The 10,992-nt window shown below is 44.7% G+C and overlaps 1 long non-coding RNA gene across 1 annotated transcript in view; it reads left to right on the top strand.

The window, feature by feature from the left end:
• The first annotated feature begins 298 nt into the window (after positions 1-298).
• Positions 299-10,992, top strand: part of LOC147122937 (uncharacterized) — a 172,357-nt gene continuing 161,663 nt past the window's right edge. The window contains exon 1 of the long non-coding RNA XR_015080373.1: positions 299-395. This is a non-coding gene — a long non-coding RNA (uncharacterized LOC147122937). The remainder of the gene's footprint in view (positions 396-10,992) is intronic.

Below are 10,992 nucleotides of genomic sequence, written 5' to 3'. Positions count from 1 at the left end.
CATGAAGAAAATCTGAAAATAAATCCTTGTCCTGGGAATTTAGTAATGAAAGAAACAGACTTCAGTGGAAAAGCTCGAATGGGAAAGTTTGGAAGTGGGGAAGAATTTTTAACTATCTAAACAAATGGGATGACTGGTGTAATGTATTCAAAGGTACAATATAACCTTAGAGTTCAGGGCTTTGCCTTAACTCCTCCATTTTCAGGGATTATGATTATAATAGCATTCTGAGTCTCTGGGCTGAATTTAAATGGGGAAGGTGGGTTGGGGGTGGGAGGGCTCCGAGACAGTCGGGAAACCCGGGAGTACGGGTCTCCAACAGGCCCAGACGAATTTAACAGCAGGGTCTGTTTTCCACCCACAGCCAGCCAGATTGAGAGGCTGGCTGGCTCCGGGTAAGTAGCCATGCGGCACTGCGTGGGGGCATTGCATGGGGGCGGCCGGAGAAGCACAGGGGAGGTCCAAAGATAACCGCGGGCCAGGGAGAGCGTCTGGAAAAGCACAGGAGAGGTCCAAAGATAATCGCGGGCCGGGAAGCGGCCAGAGGAGCAAGGGTGGGGGGGGGGTGATCATGAGGATCAGGGGCCAGGAAACAGCCAGAGGAGCAGGGGGGGCGGGAAATCGTGATTATCAGGGGCCGGGAGGAGCATGGGGGGGGAGGTAGAGATAGCGAGCCGGGAGGAGCACGGTGGGGTGTCAGCAAAGATTGATGGCTGGAGGAGCAGGGGTCGGGGGGGGGGGGAGACCTCGTGGTGGGGATCAGAGGCCTGGTGGGGGGATTTTTGGCCTGAGTGATTGGAGGCCTGGCAAGGGATCGGCAGGTTTCCGATCGCGGGGGGTGGGTTAGGTTGGGACCCTGGATCCAGGAAGTAAGTGTAAATGCGTGCAAAACCTGACTGGGTAAAGTTAAATACAAAATTGAGGTTGAAGCAGATACTACCAGCATCATTATAATATTTAAATAGACACCCCACCTCCTGGCAGCGGATTGGCTGCCTGCCCCGTCCCGCCGCTGTTAAAACCAGAAGTGGGCGGGTTCAGGGCGGGATTCAGATTTTTAATACTTTAACTTCCCACATGTCCCCAACCCACCCTTTTTTTAGGTTAAACTTTCCCGTTTTAAGTGTGATACAGCTTTATAATACGTCTAATCCTGCTTAGAATAAATCTATTTTGAATGAATTCCCTCTTACAGTGAACATATTTAAACTGCTTGAATTGAATGTAATATAAAGCTGTGTAAATACTATAACATATAACAAGCATATTAACTATTTACAATTAACTAATTATGAATGGTGAATGTGTCACAACATGGGCCCTTTAATTATACTGTGAGATACCAGTATGTAACTGCTCAACATATTTATTTTGAAATTCCTATCTCTACTATTTAACCCATATATTTTAAATGGCTTAACACCTCTGCTAAAATAGTGGGAACAGGAATGTCAGATAAATGCCTTCAGCATTTGTACGCTAACACACTATTATCCCACATCATAATTTCAGGATCATGATCATTGTTTGACTCATCATCAAAGACTGTCTGGTTAATTTATACATTTTACAGCCTATTCACCTCTACACCCAGCACACTTTAATCTCACTCTTGGCATGTAGTGATTTTGCACTTGGCCAGTACAGTATTGATGATAATGGAATCACAATTGCATACATTTCTCACAAAACCGTGCCTTTTGATCATTATGAATAAAAGTAAGAAAGCTGCAATTTCCAATCACTCAGAAAGCAAAGATTGGTGAAGCCATGAATGACCCAACAAAGGAAGGCGGGGCCACCACACAAACAATCGGGCTTGCACCACCCACAATGCATACCATTGGGAAAGATGAAGAATGATAAGATGAAGATGCTATGCAGATATCACTATCAACAAGATTTGAAAAACTCCACAATCAAGTAAAGAAATATGTTGAAATAAAAGATATTGGAGCTCTTTCAACATTATATGCATTGGGAGGAAATAATGACTGGGCTGCCCACGGACTTGATGTGGGAACCGGGAGGGGCAGTGAAATTGATGGAAGCAACTCAGAAATTACAGAATAAGTTGGACAAAAATATGGGCAAAATAATGCAGTTGAAACTTAATGCACCTAGGAAGGGAAAATAAGTGACACACATATTCCAAGAATAGTGTGAAATAGCTAAGGCTGAAGTTGAAAGTAGTCTCAGTAAATTCAGTGCTAAACATGTCCAACCAATGCAATCAGCAAAGACAACAGGACATTGAAATACATGACCATAACAATGGGATGCAAGTCAGAGGTGTAGTGTATGTACCCGTCTACCTTTAAGAGAACTATTGTATGTAACCGTTCACCTTTAAGAGAACTATTTTAGGTGTGGCACTACTTTGTTTGGCTTCTGTATACGGTAATACCGACGGTGACCACACCAGTATATAAGTGTTGTGCCAGGAGTTATTGGGCAGATTCGCCCTGACCTTCGAATAGTAAAGTCCTGTTTTAAGTTACTCTTGGAGTCTGTGTATTAATTAACTAAACAACCCACAGACTTTACAGTGGCGACGAGTCCGATCGTACCCTGCGGCAACAATAATTCCGAAGCAGTTAACGAGCGTCGAGAAGAGGCAACCGCCCTCGTCATTCTGCTGGGAGAAAACTCGAGTCTGCAGAGCTGGAAAGGAGGAAGAATTCAGAGACAAAGACTTCCATCAGCAACAGGCACTGACTGTCCCTTCTGCCACGGTGAGGAGTGAGCCGATCAGCACGAGAAGCAAGGCGGCCACGGTGACTGTGAGTAAGGGAAAAGTAAAAAGAATAACCGGAGGATAAGGGCGGTGCACTCGACCACGGTCGAGGGGGAAAGGAGCCGGACAGAAGTCGGGCCCAGAGGCGCTGAGACTGGGGCAGCGTGGAGCAAGGAAGCCGCGGTACAGACAGGCTGGGGACGCAACGGCGTCGTGAGACAGCTAGACCGCGACCGGCGAAAAAGGCCGGGCAGCGACCGAAGCCACGAAGCGCTGCGACCGGGAGCGTAGGCGCGGGAAGATATAAAAACTCAGCCGCAGCCGGGGAGGGAAGCACCGGACTGCGAGAGGGCTGGGAGGCGCGATTGGGAGCCGAGCGAGCGGGAGAGGCAGAGCCGACCAAGGGAGACTGAGCGAGAGCCAGTCCAGCGGCTGAAACTATTCGCCGTCAATGGGGTGTACCCAGCGCCGGTTGCCTTGCCGAGAAAAGGGAAAGCACTGAAGCCGACGCGCAGGCTGTGAATCTGAAAGCCAGCGGCCGTCGCCTGTGGGGGAAAGTGTACCCCTCCCGCTAGGGAAGAAACGCGGGAAGCCGCCATTAGGCGGGGAAGAAGACAGAAGCGCGGGAAACCGCCATTGAAGTGGGCGGGGAGAGAAGATAAGCGTGGGAAACCGCCATTTTCGCGGGAAAACCGCCATCTTAGAAAAAAAAAATTAAGTTAAAGAAATAATTCGGGGTGTTATCAGAAAGAGAGGAAGATGCCTAAGCGTGGTAACATCAACGATTTTAATGCCGAGGTAGAAGACTGGGCCACGTACGTGGAACGCATCGCGATCTATTGTGAGGCCAATAAAATAGAAGAAGATGACAAAGCTATAACCTTGCTAAACTCGATGGGCACGAAGACATACGGGCTCTTGAAGCATCTACTATCACCAGCTAAACCGGCGGATCAGACTTTCGATGATATTGTGGCTGTTCTGAAGGATCACTTGAACCCCACACCGTTGATGTTGGCGGAACGATTCAAATTCTATGCGAGAACGCAACGGAAAGACGAAAGCAACGCAAAATACATGGTCGAACTGCGTAGACTAGCAAAATACTGCCAGTTTGGAGGGAATCTGACAGAGGCATTGCGAGACAAGTTCGTGTGCGGGTTGGCAAAGGAAGGAACGCAAAAGCGACTACTCGAAGAGAACGACCTTACACTTGACAGGGCTGTCCTTATTGCAGCATCGCACGAAGCCACAGCGAAGGGAACTGCGGAAATGCAGCTAAAGACAGCAGCACTAAGTGTGGATCAAATTACATCGACAACAACAAAATGCTATCGTTGTGGGAAGACAACACACGACCAGAACCAATGCTGGTTTAAGAACCAGGAATGTAGGAAATGTGGCAAACTGGGTCACATAGCTAAGGTATGCCGGTCAGGGAAGAAGACCAACAACCAAAGGACCAACAACCAAAGGAAGCCATCACAGGAAAAGTACAACAAGGTACACAAGGTGGCTGAGAAGAGTTCAGATGAACAGAATTCAGACTCAGACCCAAACGGCCAGGAGCTGGGTAGTCTGAGAATTCACAATGTGAGTAAGGAAGCTGACCTACAAACTATCTGGGTCATGCTAAAAATAGCTGGAATCCAAGTGAAAATGGAGTTGGACACTGGATCAGCTCTATCAGTCATAAATCGAAGGGATTACCACCGGCTATTCTCACATATACCCTTAAGAGATACCAAGTTCGTATTGCAGACATACACGGGGCATAAAGTATACCCCATGGGAAAGATAAGAGTCAAAGTGAGAGATAGGGGTAAAGAACACCCAAGAATGAACTTATACGTACTACATGAGGGAGGACCACCACTTCTAGGACGGGAGTGGATCAAGAAAATAGACATGGAATGGCACTATCTAAAAGCCATAACGAGTGAGGACTCGGTGCAGACAATCAGCTCAGATTCTGAAACGGATGACGATAAGACCAACCCAAATATGAAAGACAAGGCTGAAATGGACTTGCCGACGAAGGTTGGAAAAACGAAGGCATGCATAAAGGCTTATGCTCCAGAGAAGAACAAAGTTTCAGAGCAGAACTCCACCGAACAACGACAACCTAGTTTGACAGAAAATTCTGAGCCTGTTCAAGTTACGGACATATCCATGACGGAAGAACACCGAGCTCGGACTCAAACTTATTTCAAATTACGACAACAATTAGAACAATTGAGTTACCGTCTCGTACAAGAGATGAAAACAATGAAAAAGTTCTATGACACCGAATGGGAGAATCTGGAAAGACAACAGAAGCAGCTAGCTCAAGCAGAGAGTGACCATAGAGCCATCGTGACCAATTACCGATCACATCTCCCTTATGCTGTTCAGGAGTTAGAATATTTGCAGGAAGAAGCAAATGAAGAGGAATCTTCAGGAAGCCAGGATTTTATTCCAGTTCTTCTCTACGACTCCTTACAAGCAGAGTGTGAGAAGTTGAAAGAACAGTATGAACAGGCCCAGGCTACAATTCTGGAAGGGGTTAACTCGGCAACCTCCGAAAAGCTAGTTTCAGTGGAAGCATATGAGCAACTGAAGGTTGAACATGAGCAAGAAGTCCAAAGGCTGCAGGAAATTCTTGATGAGCTCAAGGCCAAGACAGACTCATCGGTAGAAGTTCCATCCATAGATGAGAAATTAGAGGTGAAAGACATGGCAGAACATGAAAGACAAGATGTACAAGAACTCATAAAAATATTAAAGGAAACCCAAGACAAATATGGGGCGGCAATGACCGAGATTCAACAACTTGAAGAACAGATTCAACTGGGAAATCCGTTCAGTGGAAGAAAAGGGAACTGTAAGAAACACAGAGACTGTAAGAATGGCCTCTGAACATGAGCTAGAGAGCATCAAGGCGCAACTTCGCCGAGCGCTGGAAGCCAAAGTACAAGAGGAAAAGAAGGTGAAAGCATTGGAGGAACAGGTGGATGAAATGGAGAAGACTCTGACCCACAGTGTTCCCGTGGAAGAGTTAACGGTCAGCCAACTCCTTCATATGCTGAAGGACAAGACTCTACAATGGGAACAATCTGAACACGAGCTTCAATCTTCAAAGGGAAGGAGTTCGGAGCTCTCAAAAGTTATGGAAATAGCTGAGGTTGCAACACAGATTTTACAGGGATGCCAAAAGTACGCTGAATCACGTCAATGTGAACAGCAGAATGTTGAAACAGCTGCTCCAGTAGAAGGATTGAATAGCCTGATCAATCAATCCCCGAGGGAAGGGGAAGTATTGAAATCACAAACGAGGTCATTAGTGAAGGATTTGCAGGAAACCCAGGAAGAGCGGGATGAATATGAACACATGAAGAAGTCTCTTCAGGAAAGATGTCTAGGGAGGGAACAACAGTCGGCTAACGTCCAGTTGGGTACGGAAGAAGTAGCAGGCCCTCTCGCTAGACTAGCTCAGGACGACATCGAATATTACCATGACCTGTTGAGTGACATGGAATATTACGTTGACTTGGTCTGCCCAGCTTGTGATGAAAACTCCCAAAGTGCAGAAATCAGGATGAAGCACTTAAAGTCTAAGGAACATAGGGAGATGGTGGCGCTACAGCTGGCAGCGGATAAGGGAGCCCCGAGAGTCTCCAAGAAGCAGAAAAGAAAAAGACGAAGCAGAAGACGATAACCATCTAAATCATTATCACTTCTATCAGATCATGCACGTGGGCCCACGAAGGGGGCCAAATCAGTTGAAAAGTAGGAAAAATTACCAAGGCAGTCCAGCTGTTTGTAAAAGTCAGCACTGCTGGTTCAGCAGGACGGAAGTTCAAGCTGTTAAGCCAAGGGAAAGACTATTGGATGAGTCACGCTAGAAATGTGAACCGGCTACAGCACAGAGATGTTGTTCGGACCGAGTCAAGACCAGAGACTGAATCTGTGAACTGTTTCCCGCAGAGACTATATCTGTGAATTGTTTTACATGAAGTTGATTATATGTTATGTTTAATGGGGAATAAGTATGTTGTAAGCTAAAAAGGGAGGATTGTAGTGTATGTACCCGTCTACCTTTAAGAGAACTATTGTATGTAACCGTTCACCTTTAAGAGAACTATTTTAGGTGTGGCACTACTTTGTTTGGCTTCTGTATACGGTAATACCGACGGTGACCACACCAGTATATAAGTGTTGTGCCAGGAGTTATTGGGCAGATTCGCCCTGACCTTCGAATAGTAAAGTCCTGTTTTAAGTTACTCTTGGAGTCTGTGTATTAATTAACTAAACAACCCACAGACTTTACAAGAGGAAGGAATGGTCAATCTGTACAGTGCTCGGCAAGGAGAACTGTACACTTTGATCATTACTTCATCTGACAAGGGAGCTGTTGGAGGCAGTTAAAGAACAGCCACAATATTGATCCCTCGTGTTAAGAGGTCAGAGTTGTGAAGAAATACTGGAGAAACTATGGGGATAAAATTCAAAAAATAAAAACAGGAACAGCTGGAAAGCACTCAACAGGTCAGGCAGCATCTGTGGAGAGAGAAACAGATTTCAGTTCTGATGAAAGGTCATCGACCTGAAACGTTAACTCGGTTTCTCCCTGAATAGATGCCGCCTGACTTGCTGAGTGTTTTCTAGCGTTTTCTGTTTTTATTTCAGATTTCCAGCATCCAGCAGTATTTTGGTTTAGCTTTGGTTTAAAATTCAACTCTGGCGGGGGCGCAAAGTGGATGGTATTTAAGTGGCTGCCCGTTACAGGAAACTTTGTGCTATCCGGAGGTGAGCTATCTGGCAATCTGGAGCCACTGGCAAAAATCAGCAGCCGTTTTTTATTCTTTTTGTTTGTTTTTTTTGCTTTGTTTGAACAGTCAAGCTGTGCAAGGTCTGTAGCTATAGCAACAGCTTCAGCTACAGAGCTTTAGGGCCACACCCGAGTGTTTAGAAGCTGTTGCTAAGCAACAGTGTTGTCAAATACGGAGATAAGAATCTCCGTATCTCTCAACATTAACTCTGGAGAGTACGGCAGTTTTGAGGCAACGGCAGCAGCTCGGTCCCGTGGGTGCCGGATAGCACAAAGTTTCCTGTATATACCCCGCCCGACTTGTAAAGTGCTTTGAGATGTCCTGAGGTGGTGAAAAGATAAATGTAAGTGCTTTCTTGCTTTTGTTTTGTTCTAATTGTTCCAATTTTTTTCTCATCTGAAAAGCAGGTGTGTATGTTCCATTGGTGCTGCAAGCCTTCCAGTACCTTGCCCAGATGGCCATTCTTCATGTTTGAGCCTAAACAGTTAATATTGGCAGGCGATTTAACATGGAGGGCATCACAACCAAGCCTTTTCATATCCTGATCTGACATCCACACATAAAAACATTTTGCCAATGGCTACTGGATAGTGATCAGGAGTGGAGCCTCTGGCCGTTCTGTTGTTGGTATCTGTGACATAGGTTGGAGCATAATCATGATAGTTATCCTCTTTTGTGCTTTCCTAAATTACTGAACAAAACCGATTACAGAGAAAAAAAAGTTCTCTGAGTAAAATGGCAGGTAAAGAAAATAACTTGCATAGGTTAAAAAGTGCTGCTGCTAGGTCTGCTGATTACTTATTGAAATCTTGGGCCGGATTTTGCTGTAGTAGGGCATCTAACGGTATGTGCTGTTAGATAGACTTGCCCCTGCACCCCTGAAGGGTCGTCGACCTGAAACGTTAAAACTGTTTCGCTCTCCACAGATGCTGCCTGACCTGCTGAGTATTTCCAGCATTTTCTGTTTTTATTTGCCCTGCACCCTTCAGTTGAAAAATGTTTTGCCCACAAAGTTGCTGAAAGTGCGAGCTGATAAAGGTGCAGTGAGGGCAACAAGGCCTCTGGGACCTGAATACACAGAGAAACCAACAGGGTATCTCCTTAGCCAATGAGATTTAAGGATTGGGAAATAAACAAAGGAAGGACTGAGAAGGAGGGTGAATTAGAGTGGGTGAATTCAATGTCAAATCAGGTACAGAAAGAGAAATAAAGAGAGGGAAAAAAATATTGGATTAAGAGAGAGAGAAAAAGGAGACAGAAAGGAAAAATAAGAAAAAAAAAATTGACATTTTTAAAACAAAATTCACAACCTGAAGGAATGAGGCTCCAAACTTATAATAGTTAATTTTGGGTGCCATAGAGGTTGATTGGCAGTTATTATCACTTATTACATCATTAAGAGTACTTACGATTGTAATTACTAGCCCTAAATATCTGTGGCAGGTTTAGTTCATATGTACCATGCAAATACCGCAACTTCACGACATTCAATGCGGTTCAATTGTGAGGCAGACAGCGGGATGCCGTTTTCGCGAAGCTAACGGCGGAGCGGCACAACTCAGACAGCAACTTTTGGGCATTGGAATTTAACCGCATCTGCTTCTCGTCTGAAGTTGCTGTACTATTTACACATAAATCACATTGAGCGGCATTAGCCTTGCCGTTATTTTGACAGCAAAATTTGGCTCTTTACTTTTTGAACACAATTGTGACGTGGGGTGTACGTTTGATGTACGTGCATGGCGGTTGCGTCACCGTCACATGACTTGCATGTGACTTGCTTTGTCTCTCACACTCTCCTGTGTGTGTGCGTATGTTGGCTGCAGCCTCGTGGGGCTTATCACTGGCTCAAGCAACTCTTGTAAGTTTAACTTGTTTTTGTATGTTTATTAAAATGTTGATACTCTTCTGACATGCATGGCTTCGAGTACTCTGGAAAGAGGCAGTCAGAGTTTTTATAGCTCAAATTGGTACCCTTTGTGACTTCTAGTTATAACCTATCTACAGAGGACTCATGCACATTTAAGTTAAATGAATAGGGTTTGCTTATCCATCGTGTGCATGTACCCGCAGCCTTTGTGAATCAGTACTGCATCATGGGCTGAACAAACAAGGCCTTGGGTAGGGAAAATCCAACTTAATTTTATTATAGTGAGAAGATTTAACTGTTTATCCACAAGATTGTCAGCACTGTGTGCTGATGTTAAACTGCTGAGGGTCCAGTAACACAGTACTTCACAACTGTCATGCCATTTCTTTATTTAATCTGAGGATTACTGAGGACTTGGAGGTCATACATAAGAATTTAAATGTTAGTACAGAGGAACTATGAGATTACTATAAACAAATTGTGTTGACTATTGAAAAAGTCCATTTTCTTTGCCTTAGAAATCATATTTCTTTGTGTGTGCACTTGCGATGTCCATACAGCACGAAAACTACTTTCAGCCAATAAATGTAATAAATTTGACGTGTGCCCCTAATACCAGTGCTGTTGTAATATTAAATGACCCCTAGCTTCAGGCCTGCTTTAGCTTCCAATATTTTTTAGTCAAACAAGTGATCACGTATCCTTTCAAAGCACCAAATACATTCCTTTGTATAAACGTTTAAACTACTGGAGATACACAGCCAGCCTGTATATATGACTTTATTGGGTAAATGTTGTAAGGTGCATTTTGCTCGATGGGAGCATGGATTGGAGAATCAGGTGCAGAGCACAACACACCTGGTTTGCTCTCCTCCGGATCTTATGGTCATTTTCCGATTCATGCTCTTGCCGTGTGAGACTCTCCACTGTCTCACAAAATTTGCCCCTATTTATCTCCAGTACAAGTTGTCACTCAGGGTATATTGTATATAATTACATTTTAAACAACAACAACAATAGCTTGTATTTATATAGTGCCTTTAATGTAGTAAAACCTCCTAAGGCGTTTCACAGGAGCGTCATCAAACAAAATCTGACACCAAGCCATGTAAAGAGATTTTAGGACAGGTAAGAGATAGGTTTTAAGAAACAACTTAAAGGAGGAGGGAGAGGTAGAGAGGCGAAGAGGTTTAGGGAGGGAATTCCAGAGCTTAGGGCCTAGGCAGCTGAAGGCACAGCCACCAATGGTGACGTGAAGAAAATTGAGGATATGCAAAAGGCCAGAATTCAAGGAGTGAAGAGATAATGGAGGGTTGTAGGTCTGGAGGAGATTACAGAGATAGAGAGGGGCGAGGCCATGGAGGGATTTGAAAACAAGGATGAGAATTTTAAAATTGAGGTGAGGACAGGGTCAAACTCAGCTGTGTTGTACTCCATTGTCAAATAGCCTGCAGCTACTCATAGTCTAGGCTCTCATGTGAAGGATGGTGGGAGGCCAGTACAGGAGAGTGATCAGGAGTAGGAACTCTGGCTGATTGCTACCTTTCTTAGTGTTACAAGTGAAATTTTGCACT

The sequence above is a fragment of the Somniosus microcephalus genome, chromosome 2 (genome assembly GCF_052327205.1).
Source record: "Somniosus microcephalus isolate GS21.2 chromosome 2, FLI_Smic_1.0, whole genome shotgun sequence".
NCBI classification, from domain to species: domain Eukaryota; kingdom Metazoa; phylum Chordata; class Chondrichthyes; order Squaliformes; family Somniosidae; genus Somniosus; species Somniosus microcephalus.
The sequence above is the reverse complement of the archived record's forward strand: the minus strand, read 5'-3'. Positions and strand labels throughout refer to the sequence as shown.